The sequence below is a fragment of the Nanorana parkeri genome, unplaced genomic scaffold (assembly GCF_000935625.1).
Source record: "Nanorana parkeri isolate BGI_ZX_2015 unplaced genomic scaffold, ASM93562v1 scaffold612, whole genome shotgun sequence".
Classification (NCBI taxonomy): domain Eukaryota; kingdom Metazoa; phylum Chordata; class Amphibia; order Anura; family Dicroglossidae; genus Nanorana; species Nanorana parkeri.
The window spans coordinates 311468-325170 of record NW_017306880.1 but is presented as its reverse complement, the minus strand read 5'-3'; positions in this window follow the sequence as shown (position 1 = coordinate 325170).

Sequence of the window (13703 nt, the reverse complement as noted above, 5' to 3'; positions counted from 1 at the left end):
GTTGTTCATATACTAATTTGTCTTCTTCTTTACCCTTTTTCCTTAGGTGTGAATTCTAGCACTGACCAGCAAGCACCAAGGTACAATCCACTCAATGGAAATGCATGTGGAACAAAAGACAAAATTGGATAGAAAAGGATCATTAGGTAGAACCTGAAGGCACCACTTATACAAGACACAAAGGTGATTGTGTACTTTTGATGGTTTAGGCATTTTAATCGAATGACTGACTGAAGACAAACACCCTTGGGAAGTAACATAAAAGGAAATCCAAGAAAGAGTAGACGTTGATGGAAATAGAATAATAATAGTTTGGAAACATGAAGCTGTAGACTGGAAGGGAGCAGTAACTTTGTCCACAATAATATTAAACTGGCAGCCATATTCCAAACCCTTGACAAGAAATGAGAATAAGAGATGGTTACAGAAAAAAACTCCCAACAATACAGTCATGCCTTTGTATAATTACTGTGTCAAATTGTAAATGCAGTAAAAATCTCCCATGTAACTATCTTTAGATATAAAATAAATAAACACAATAAAAATGCATGAAACCAAAACATTTTACTACATTTGAAATATATGTACTTGAATCTTTCACCTTTTTTTTTAAAGGTTTTCTTCACCATGTAGTATCACAGTCTCATGCGAGCGTAAACATAGTTATCTCTGCTGCTGTTATACCTTTTCTTTGATGCATGTTCCTTCTGCCCATTGAAGTATACTTCAAATGAACAATTTGTAAGCACTGTACTCTGTGGGGAATCTCTATACAAACAGCAAAACTTCATTATAGAGGTTAGCCTATTTTCTGCCCTGAAATAAATTGTTTGCTACGCTGAAGGTATCTTTTACAAATATTAGAAGACAACAGTGTACATTTACACAGAATACAAAAACAATACATTACCTGGTAAAATATCCCTTTCAATCAAACAAGGTTGGTGTGCATATCTTTTTGTGGGTACAATGCAAGTCCAGTCTGATATGTTTTGGATTTTGTTAAAAGCACAGGCACTGGACAAGATGCATCCAATGCTTGATGTCTTCTGCTTGTCCAGCACTGTGCACTGTACAGACCAGGACAGATAAGACAGTTAAAGGGTTTCTATATCTACTAGCAAGCTGTAGATATAGGCAAAAAGTAAAAAAAAAAAAAAAAGATTTAACAGCGGTTTAAACTTACCGTTTTCGTCGCGCGCTGCCACCCGAGAATCCGAAACTGCTCGGGCGGCCGCAAAGCATCTTGGGGCGGGCGCATGCGCAGTTCGGATTTTCTACCGGGAGACGAGCAGAGATGCATGGTAAGTCTATGGACGCGTGCACCCGCATGCAGACACCGTGCCTGCAAGCAGAGAGAAGTCAGCGCTGGATCGGAGAGCCGCCGCACCGCTGGAGGGACAGAGGAAAACATCAGGAAAGAAGAGGAAGATCGGATTAAGAAACATAATTTAAGGTAAGTGCTAACATTAACATTGGGGGGAGGGAACATTTTGTTTTACTTTAATGTCACTTTAAGGCAATGTTTGTCATTCTCCAGTTATTGAAGTAGTCTATTCTGCAAATTATTGCAAAGAGCCAAATTGGTTGGTGAACTTGTCCATTCTGCATATGTCTGTGATTTTTGAATGACTGTGCTGATATTGCAAGAATTAAGCTATGGCAGAACTAACCAGCATCCAAGCAATCACCATCATGGATGTATCTCAGCATTAAAGTACATTTTAACCCAATCACTACAATGTAATGTAAACTTTATCATGTTAAAGGCATTTCAAATGTTGGTTTTAAACCTGCAGTTTTCATTAAAGGAATACCTGGAGATCCTGCCTTGAGGGTCCTTGTTCAGGAAGTTTGTGATGAGGTGACATCTGTCTCCAAACTGTGCTCCTGCATTGTCACACAGACACCCCTGGTGGAAACCACAAATGGCCATGCTAAAACACACTGGCTAGGTATGGTCCACTGCTGTCACTATCAGAATGCTGTACCAGAGCAATGATGTAGAGTCCATAATGGAGTGAGATTGTGTAGACAGGAAGTGGCTGAAGGAGGTTGGAAGAGATCAGCACTAAGATGTAAAAAAAAAGGATGAACAAACGTATATGGAAATCATTTATGATATACGACATTATAGCAGTGTTATTCAGTTAGGGTTGAGATCCACTTAAAGAAATAGTAGTGATTATTTGTTTGGTACTTCCAACAGAGTGACTAGTCAGAAGATATCTCTTGCCAAGAGAGAATGCCTCACCTTCGTTTAACCTGTTTTTATAGGCCAATTCCCTTTAATTCTGCCAAGCAGCACCTCTGCCTAATATGAATTCAATAGAAAATAGGCTTTTCCCTTGGTATCTCTATTAAAAGATGAACCTTTACTCTGGGTAAATCTCCTTCCTTAGCTAAACGGATCACTGATGTTTTGCCTGCAGATTAATTCTTGGCACTGCCAGGAAACATTTCTTTGTAAGATGAAAACCTATTCGCGTCTCCCTTTCCATTTATTTCTGAACCATTATGATAATCTGAAAAGGGGAATGGTTTAATCACTGCCAGCTTCTATATTTTATGCCTTACAAAGGCTTCAGCGAATTTAGTGCATACATAATTCCATACTGATGGAAGGAAAGCTGCCAAGATCTGCAAAGGCAAAACACGACTCTATTTGACATGGCTGATTTGTGAGTGTATCTGTATCTATTTAGATTTGCAGGATGCAATGAAAATGTGGAAGTACTGCATTAAGGAGTTGTTCCTAGCATAAGGATAAGTAAGAATCTTCAAGGAGGTGAAATAGATGCCCCATGAGACATTACACGGGGGCAGAAATCCCTCCCCTATCCCAGTGCTGGAACGGATTGTGGTTATTCTCAGCAATAAGTATAATAGTAAAGCATATTATTATTATCTTTTCCAGTCTGCCCCATAAGAGTAATAAAGAATTGGGCTGGTGAACTGCACCTGGGTTTGTCTAGGTACCCAAGGTGTAGCAGGCTGTCATAGTTTTGACCTCTGTAACCCGTGTTCCTACACCAATGAATTGTAACAAGTGACAATTTCCTAAGGGCCTGTTCACATGGCTATCAGGTCCTGATCAGCAGACACGGTGCTATGTGTTTTTTCCGCGTTCCAGTTAAAAAAAACAAAACATTTTTTTTTGCTGGAGTGGGGCTGGATGTTAGCTGCAGTGCAGTTTTTTGAAAAGTTTTTGACGCGTTTTGCGTTTCCGGACCAGACAAAATATGACATGCAGTATTTTTTCTGTCGTAACCTGAATGGACTGCACACGTGAGAACTGTAGCCCATAAAATACATAGGGATACATTGGGATGCATTTTTAGTGCAGGAGCGTACGGATCAGGTCAGCACAGAAAACGGATGTCGTGTGAACAGGCCCAAAAGGGTTAGCATTAAAACTATACTTAATTTATTAAAGTGACCAACTTTCATCTCTGCTTCTGTTTGTCTAAGCCCTCTGCAAAAACCTAGTCCTTCTAGGTATATACACCTGTCAACTCATTGCAGCACACATTGCAGCCAGTCGCTAGGCAATATGTTAGGAGGAGGAGGAACAAGAAGTTAAAAACTTTTGTGAGCTCCAACACAGAGGTTACACAGGAATAGGATTTTGTGCGTGCATGGTAGAGTATCAGTGGCCGGGGTGGTTCTTATTTCCAGGGAACTTGTCACTTTAACCTTCTGTGGAAGAACATATGGAAGAATTAGATTTTTGTTATAGGCAACATAGCAGTTTTTCAGTTGTCCAGCTTTAGTGTTGTCATGTTGCCCACTAATTTTCCTGTTCATACCTGATAGAAGTGGAACCTGCATTCCTCTTCAACCACTTGCCGTCCGCCCGTTGTAAAAAAATGGGACGGACGGCACTGCAGCATTGCCGTCCGTGCCAGACAGCATTTTTTTTTCTGCTCGCGCACGCCCCCTAGCGGGCACGCACGGGCAGAAAAGACCCGATCAATGCAAACACCCGTTACCGGGTGTTTCACATATAGACGATCGGCGGCTCCATAGCCCGCCGATTGTCTATATGTGCTCGTTTCCACTCCCCCCCTACACATGTTACATATCGCCGCAAACGTCGCAGTGAGAGCAATCATTTTAGGGCCATCGATCACTGATAACACTAAACTGATGAGCGGTAACAGCTTTTAAAGCATCGCCTATGGCCAATTTTGGGTATTATCGTTTTTTGAGGTTTCGCGCGCGCACAAAATTTTAAGGCTTGACATGTTTGGTGTCTTTTTACCCGACGTGACCCCGTCTTTTATATTTTACCAAAAAAATTGGGTAATAATAAATGTTTTATCATTTAATATAGGGGAAACTGTTTTTTTTTTTTAATTTCGGTAATTTTTCCTTAATATAGTAAAAAAATAAAAACCCCAGTGGTGAATAAATACCACCAAAAGAAAGCTCTATCTGTCCTCAAAAAAACGTATAAAATTCATTTCAGTACAGCGTTGCATGATGGAATATCATTCCAGCGGATGTCAACTGGTTAATGTTCAATGTGCTGTGCATTGAGAGATGCCCTCTTGTATGACACTGTTGTAAAGAGTTGTCTAAGCAGTTGTGGACTTCTTGTTAGCTTGAATAAGTTTGGCCATTTTCCTCTTACCTCACTCATCACATTTTTTTCACCCACAAAAGACTGTTTTTATTTTGTGTATGGCATCATTCGTTGTACACTGTAGACTGTTATACATATAAATTCTATAAGATCAGCAGTTTCAGAGATGTGGAAACCACCATAATTATTCCACGAGCAATTTCTGTTAGCTCATGCATTGTTCCTAATCTGATGTTTGGTCAAACAACGGAACCTGTTGACCATGCTGGTGGTCTTTATGTTTGTGAGTGTATGAACAGATTTTCATGCAATTTTATAAAGATTTAATTACCATGACAATGGTAACATTCTTGGTTCAATGGTGACCACTAAGAACTGGCGGGAATTGAAGATATCAGTTGGGAACGACTTGTGTCTTTGTTGGAAATTCATTCACACCAGTGTTTTTTTTTTTAAATGGTATTAATACAAACAATAAAAAACAATGGGTCAACAACCCGAAAACTTTTATTTATGGGAAATGGAAACTGACAAGCTGACTATGCAATGTAAAAACATAGGGTACTCAGCTCACTAAAGAGTGGCTTGTACATAGTCAAGCTAATAGAGAAGGGACAAATAAAGATGATGGGTAATATGCCATAAACCATAACAATTTATTTGAATGTCATATCATAAAATGATTTATTGGTTGAGCTGGTTTATTGTACATTTCTCTTTGCCTTACTGATTAGTGCAGGCTGCAAACTTGAGTGGTTATGTAGATTAACATTTGTCCAGCAGGTGGCAGCAATACACCTCGCAGGAAGCATAGTCTAGTAAAATTTGGGTCTGTCTTTGGAATATGTGGCAAGAGTTCAACACCTGCAAAGCAGAATTCTAGATTCTATTATGAGAGCAGAGCTATTTACGGTCTTTTCCTCTGATTCCTGATACATTTCACAGCTGCAGCTTTGGACAACACACCTTTCCACAGCTAGATTCCAATTTTAAATAAACAGTTCCTTTAAAATGTAATGTTTCTATCACTTATCTCAGTGGTAAACCTGTAATTATCATTGAAATACCGCTAAGGATGTGCCACATTGCTGTAAAATAACCACATCTATACACAAATTTGGTGTCAGCACAGAACCTGCTTTATTGCATTCTGCCAGCAAGCAACAGCACATCCGTTTATGAAGGTGTTTATGACACACATTTTCTGCCTTTTACTAATATTCCAAGTACTCACTGCAATCTTTTCCCAGGAGTTTTAGGCGACTATAGAGGATGATGCAAGAAAGCCTGAAAGTTGCTGAATGTTGGTACATGAAAACTTTGCAGATCTAATGCACATACTACACTGTATTGCCAAAAGTATTGGGACGCCTGCCTTTACACACACATGAACTTTAATGGCATCCCAGTCTTAGTCCGTGGGGTTCAATATTGAGTTGGCCCACCCTTTGCAGCTATAACAGCTTCAACTCTTCTGGGAAGGCGTCCACAAGGTTTAGGAGTGCGTCTATGGGAATGTTTGACCATTCTTCCAGAAGCGCATTTGCGAGGTCAGGTACTGATGTTGGACGACTGGCTCGCAGTCTCCGCTTTAATTCATCCCAAAGGTGTTCTACCGGGTTGAGGTCAGGACTCTGTGCAGGCCAGTCAAGTTCCTCCACCCCAAACTCGCTCATCCATGTCTTTATGGACCTTGCTTTGTGCACTGCTGCGCAGTCATGTTGGAACAGGAAGGGGCCATCCCCAAACTGTTCCCACAAAGTTGGCAGCATGAAATTGTCCAAAATGTCTTGGTATGCTGATCCCTGAAGAGTTCCCTTCACTGGAACTAGGAGGCCAAACCCAACCCCTGAAAAACTACCCCACACCATAATCCCCCCTCCACCAAACTTTACACAATGCAGTCAGGCAACTACCGTTCTCCTGGCAACAGCCAAACCCAGACACGTCCATCGGATTGTCAGACAGAGAAACGTGATTGGTCACTCCAGAGAACACGTCTCCACTTCTCTAGAGTCCAGTGGCTGCGTGCTATACACCACTGCATCCAACGTGATATAAGGCTTGGATGCAGCTGCTTGGCCATGGAAATCCATTCCAGGAAGCTCTCTATGCACTGTTGTTGTGCCAATCTGAAGGCCACATGAAGTTTGGAGGTCTGTAACTATTGACTCTGCAGACAGTTGGCGACTTCTGCGCACTGGTCGCTTCAGCATGCGCTGACCCCGTTCTGTCATTTTACGTGGCCTACCACTTCGTGGCTGAGCTGCTGTTGTTCCCAGTTGCTTCCACTTTGTTATAATACCACTAACAGTTGACCGTGGAATATTTAGCAGCAAGGAAATTTCACAGATGGACTTATTGCACAGGTGGCACAGTAAATTCACTGAGCTCCTGAGAGCGACCCATTCTTTCACAAATGTTTGTAGAAGCAGTCTGCATGCCTTGGTGCTTGATTTTATACACTTGTGGAGGTGATTGGAACACCTGAATCCAATGATTTGGAGGGGTATCCCAATACTTTTGGCAATATAGTGTATGTTCATTCTAAAAGGAGTTTAAGGTTAACACCGGTTTATACATTTTAAGTGGTATATGTGGCTGTATTTCAATGTCATAAAGCTTACACTGAACTGTATAGATAGCGAACGATAATCGAAATCCACATTGGTCTGCGCATGATGGAGTATTCTAGCAAAACACGGACGAAAGTTTGATGATGGGACGAAAGAAATCGAATTGAATGACCACCTTAAGACCCTTTTCAGACGGGTAGTCCAATCAGGTCTGCCTGTCAGAAAGACGATCGGTCACATCTCTTGCCTTGAAGAAGGGACCCTGTGTGGCCCCGAAACGTCGGCTCATGTTGGATTTCTGTGACATCATTGTCCATTAAAAGGACTCATTCATTTTAACTTATGGAGTGCTGGTGACCTATTTTCTTCAATCACATTTCAGAATCACACATTTTTAATAAACATAAATTTAAACTCTATGTAAAGCCAAAACTTGAATGTTTTAGACAGTGCTGGGAAGGGATTTCCTTTCACTTCCTGTCCTGGAGACGCTACAGGAAATCTCTCTAAAGTGAACTGAATTGCAGAATCTTAGATAAACGTGATAGAAACAGTTGTCTCAACTGGAGGACTTCCCTTGTTCCCGTCTTGGTGACAATGGTCATCAGGACAAATTGAGGGATAACTCTCCCCAGCATGTACACAGACAGCAAAAAAAAAAAAACAAAACATTGTTGAGGGTCTAATCCTCCCACACTCCCCCCCCCCAACCCCAAAAAAATACCTTTACATACATTTTAAATATTTGATCTTTGCGGTTAGTATAATGCTTTACCAGAGCTAGGTGTAGAGTGGTAGATGGGTTACCACCTTAAAACCACGGATGATATCAGGCAATTGGCCCTAAATAAGGTTGCTGGCAGATGTTTTATCAGGTAAACTGCAGTTAGAAGATAATAGCAACTGATCTGATCACAGCATCATCTTCCACTTCCACTAAAAGGCCTTGGGAAAAAGAGGCATATGGGAGGTTTTTGCTTCAGATCCGACAATTAAAAATTATTTCTGCGTAATTTCAATAGTGTTTGACTAAACAGGACCAGTTGTCATGTCACATTGTATTAAATGCTCTCCTCATGACACAGCACCAGAAAATATTTTAGAACAAGCAACATTTTGCTACAATGCTGCCTACAGCTCTTAGTTTGACAGCATGCCAGACACTATCTCTTTCTTAATAAGACATGTTGTTTATTAGTAAAATACAAAACATGTTAAGTTATTTATTCTATAGTTACTTTGTGCTTGGTTTTTTTTTTCTAGAACTGTGGGACCTTACTACGATTCAGAGTTATTGCTCTCTGCTATACTCCACAGTCAGTCTCCACACTGCAGCCTGCTTTTCGAAGCCCATTCATAAAATGCAGGCTGCAGCATCACATGACCTTTTAAAACTATGTGACCTATGTCACCACCAGTCACAGAGTTCTCTCTGCAGCAAAACACTGAAGACTATCTTTTTTTGAGTGGGCTTTAAAATTCAGACTGTGGTATAAAAAAACACCGCTCCAATTCCACCTCTGACTTTCGGTTAATGTGTATGCTGAATGCAGGCTACAGTGTGCTCCCACTCCTTTAACAATTCTTTGTACAATCAGCAGCACAAAGACCGGTATCCATAGAACTCCAGCTTCATTGTAATAATTTTCCGATAAAAATCCAAAATCAAACGTAGTACAGCAAACACATCACCATAGTATCTCTTCCTCACCAGTGCCTCTCACGTGTTTCACCACCTGGGCTTAATTCTAGAGGTGATGATTAAGCCCAGGTGGTGAAACGCGTGGGAAGCGCTGGTGTGGAGAGATACCATGATGATGTGTTTGCTGTACTACGTTTGATTTTGGATTTTTATCTGGAAATTATTACAATAAAGCTGGACTTATATGGATACCGGTCTTTGTGCATCTGATTGTACAAAGAATTGCAGACTACAGTATGTTGCAACAGGGGAATTCTGTAAGTGGAGAAGAGGCTGGTCACATAACTTTTAAGAGCCATTTTAAGCAGCAGTAAGGCAGCGGTTAGAGAATCCGTTTAGATGCCTATTAGCCTACAGAGTTACCTCGGCTTCCATCCAGTCCTAGAGGTTGCATTTGCTAGAAAGACAGAACCAGCGTTAGTTCAGGACAGGCACATCAGTTGAAGCAATGCTATGTGGACACGACTTGAATCCTGGCCTGCAAAATGAAAGGTGCACAGCTATTAGAAACCCTGAAAATGGCTCTGATGTGACAGCAAGAGAAGAGTTAGGAGAAAAGGGTCTGGGGGTCAGCCTTTGTATATATGTACTTCTCAGATCTTACTAAATCCTAAAATATTTGATGGTTACAATACCTGTGCCTATGGGCAAAAGACAAAAATTGCATATATGATACCACCTGTCAACAACAGCACTAACAGTTCTTTGCTCTGTTTTCATGAGTCCCCTGTATCATAGTTGTATTACCTGTTAATCCTGCAAATAGATGAATTGATTTTCCATTTCCTGTAATACAGCGACTTTGCTGTTCATTTTGTAGTGAAATTGTACAGCAGCATTTTTTTCTCAAGTTTCAACACCTAGGTCACACAACCAAATTACTCACCACCCTATAAAGTGTTCAGCAGACTGCATTAATATAGAACAAAATAGATGATTACCAATAGCAACTTGATCTTGCAGCTTCAGACAGCCTTGGAACTGCCAATACTGCAATGCTAGTCATACCCCTATCATCACCTGGGGGCTGATCTTCGAAACATGATAGATGACTGCAGCATGTCTACAAAAAGGTTTCAACCTACGTCATTGATGGTTGTGAAAAATCCAGCAGCCCCCCCTGAGGCCGGCTTTCACAGTGGTTAGGCGTCACTGTGCCTTTCCCAGCAGACTCCTGTGTTGGAGTAGCCAGTATGTTTTTGAGATTTTAATTAATATCTCAGTTGTAATGTAAGTATATGCAACATTTATGTTTTATAAAATAAATAATAAGAGTATAATGCTTTGTGCTTTCTGTTTTAAAAAAATAAATAAAGTTAAAGCACCCATGGCGGACACAGACACATTGTACACAAAAGGTTACTGCAGTTCTCTTAGAACCAATCAATGGCAAAAAATGAGTATGAGAGAACAGAGTGATGACCTGACTCAACAACTTGCATCCCATTTAATTAAAGGCAGTGGTGCACGCCACTGTGCTTTATGTTTCAAATTGCTGTTCAAGAAAATTGAAAGTGCTTGTCATTTCTGTCATCATCAACTGTTCTGTCTATTTCCACTTAAAAATAAAGTGTATCTAATACATTTTTTATGGTATTAAATAAAGAAATTGATAGATTAGCAACTACAATCATTGCTAGAACGATTGTGCTACTAAAATTGTATGTGATTAATCGCTAGCAATTGTGAGACATGTAGCTGCATGTAGTAACACAAATTTGGATCACTGTACTAACACTAGTGATCAATTACTACCAAATGCTACACTCTACTGTTCAATCTGTTTAGCAATTGACTGTTAGCGATTAAATGTGGGGTGAGCATGTGCGTTGATTGGTCTAGAAAAAAAAATGCCTGTGTGCATGTTACAGCTACATATGGAGTACACGGGTTTCAATAAGCTGGCCAACTTATTCGAACCATGAGAGGGAAGCACAGCCATTGTGTTGCACCTGCAATGCCGTAAGCAGCGCAGTTATATGTATCGAGCAAATATGTCAATACATAATGTAAAAAAAAAATAATTAAAAATGTATATATATAGAAGAGGATTGGGAGAATGTCTTATGGTCAGATGAAACCAAAATAGAACTATTTGGTAGAAACACAACTCGTCGTGTTTGGAGGAGAGAGAATGCCGAGTTGCATCCAAAGAACACCTTACCTACTGTGAAGCATGGGGGTGGCAACATCATGCTTTGGGGCTGTTTCTCTGCAAAGGGACCAGGACGACTGATCCATGTACAGGACAGAATGAATGGGGCAATGTATCGTGAGATTTTGAGTGCAAACCTCCTTCCATCAGCAAGGGCATTGAAGATGAAACGTGGCTGGGTCTTTCACCATGACAATGATCCCAAACATACTGCCCGGGCAACGAAGGAATGGCTTCGTAAGAAGCATTTCAAGGTCCTGGAGTGTCACACTTAAAGAGACCCTGTCACCACCTGGCACTCAGGCAGATAGAAAATTAGTATTAAGAGTACTTACATAAACCCTGCCTGCTGCAGCAAAGTTCCCCTAATCAGCAGATAAATATTTATTGGAATTCTACAGCAAAACACCTAATCATTCCAGGAGTGACGGTAAGAAAGGCTGGTGGGCCACCAGCAGTACCACCTCTTCCAACAGTATGAAGTAAACTCTCATATGATTAGCACTAAAAACTGTGGCGTATAAAGCACAATGTCAGGATTTACTATGCAGCAGCATTCAGCGCTGATCATATAAGGCTTTTATTCATGCTGTTGAAATGCTGTGATGACATAATGGTCAAGAAGAGGTGGTGCTGCCGGAGGGCTCTCTCCTGGAAGTGTTAATTTTGCTGAAGAATTGAAATACAGATACCTCTGCTGATCTGGGGCTCTTCACTGCCGCAGGCAGGGTTTGTAAGTACTTAAAATACAGATTCCCTGCTTGCCTTTAGTATAAGGAGAACCAGGTGCTGACAGGGTATATTACTAAATCCGGCTGACTCACTAAAGGTTTTAATTGTGACATCATACCAAACTTTCATCACCAGAATTCATACTTGCTGATTTAAAGAGACCCCGTCAGCACCTGATTCTCCTTATACTAAAGGCAAGCAGGGAATCTGTATTTAAAGTACTGAAAGTGGCATGTGTGGAGAATAATTTCAGTCACTTCTTCTATTTGATTAACTGGAAGGAATAAAAGTGCCATTGCTGCTCATAAGTAAATAAGATCTGTCTTTTATAACACTTGAAAACCCCAGCATACAAAGCAATTTTCTCCATTCTGGATGCAGTGGGGAATGGTTAAACTGCCTGACAATATTTATTCAGCCATCTGTGTCCCATTGGGGAGGTCTCCCTCCACTTTCTGAGCTGTGGACACAACGGGAAGTGGTAGATGTCCCCAAAGTGAGGAAAATCCTCTCTTAGACAGCTGTCTACAGAACAAGCGTCCCCATCGGAAGACTTTCCCTCTTTTATTTCTGGTGACAAATACAATTTTGCATGGGCTTTTCACTGGATTTTACTTTCAGTCCTAGTGACATCACCAGTGCAAATAAACTGAAAGAAGCTACCTATTGGGGAAACTTGACAAGAGTTCTAACCCTCCCACCACTCTATACAAAACTAAAGAAAAGACTTTAAATACACTGTAATCAATGACTGTATTGTGGGCACTGTATACTTGTCCCAGCGTGGTAACCAGATTTCATTTTACTGTGTTAAGACCAGTTAAAATGAATTTTGAAGTGCTACCATGAGGTACTCAACTTCACATATTGTTCTATGATTCCTTACATGGGCTAAAACATGATCATACAATCTCAAATAATGAAACAATTTCAACTTAAAAAGGCAATACATGTGATTGGAAAACAACCCCTAACTTGACTACGCGTCTGTTCTTTCGCAGGGATGGCTCCTTCCAGACACTCCAGGACCTGAATTCTGGAGCTCCTACTAAACCCCTGCCTTTCTGGGCTTACCTCCAGATTCGCCATTTCATCAACTCGAACGCTGACCATCTTTTGGTCGCGCTCTTAAATGTTTGGTCAGACTTTGTACCTCCTCAACTCGAGTATCACACATGATTTCCTCCATTTATTCTTCCCTTTTTGATAACTTTGATGTCACAAACTTACCTTCTATACGAGCTTGGGAAGCTGATCTGGGTTCTACCTTCACCCCTGAGGAACGGGAATGAATGAATGTTCTATTACCAGTTCTCTCAATGTTCAGGTTCAGGAAAATAACTATAAATGACACTCCCTATGGTATACAACCTTAGTTTCTCTTCATCGCATATAGCCGAATGCACCTGCAACTTGTTGGAGATGCTCTCAAGAGACTGGTACTCCATTGCATGCGTGGGGGACTTGTCCACTTATTATACCTTTATGGATGGAAATGTGTGACTTTTTTACACGCATTAGACGTATTAGAAATATTTCTTTAGATTTTACCCAGCTCGTTCCTGCTGTGCCATTTTGTTTTTTCATTGCGCATCTCTAAATGCTCGTTAGTACTTCACCTTCTTAATGCCGCCAAAACTGTACTGCCTAGGCACTGGAAATCGTGCCATCCTTCAATCATTAAAGAATGGCTCCTTCAAGTGAACTATGTGGCAGACATGGAGGAACTTATTCACGCCAACAATGACACTATGACCGTTACCTCAAGACCTGGGACGAGGTGACATCTGTTCAAATGCACGGACATTTATACAAATGTTACCACCTATTTTCTTGACTTATGTGTTCTCCAACTCTTTCCTTTCTACAGTGTTGGTTATCTTATCTGACTCTTTACCCTGTTCCCTCCCCCCCTTTATTATTTGCTCTTATCTTTACCCAATACCCCCC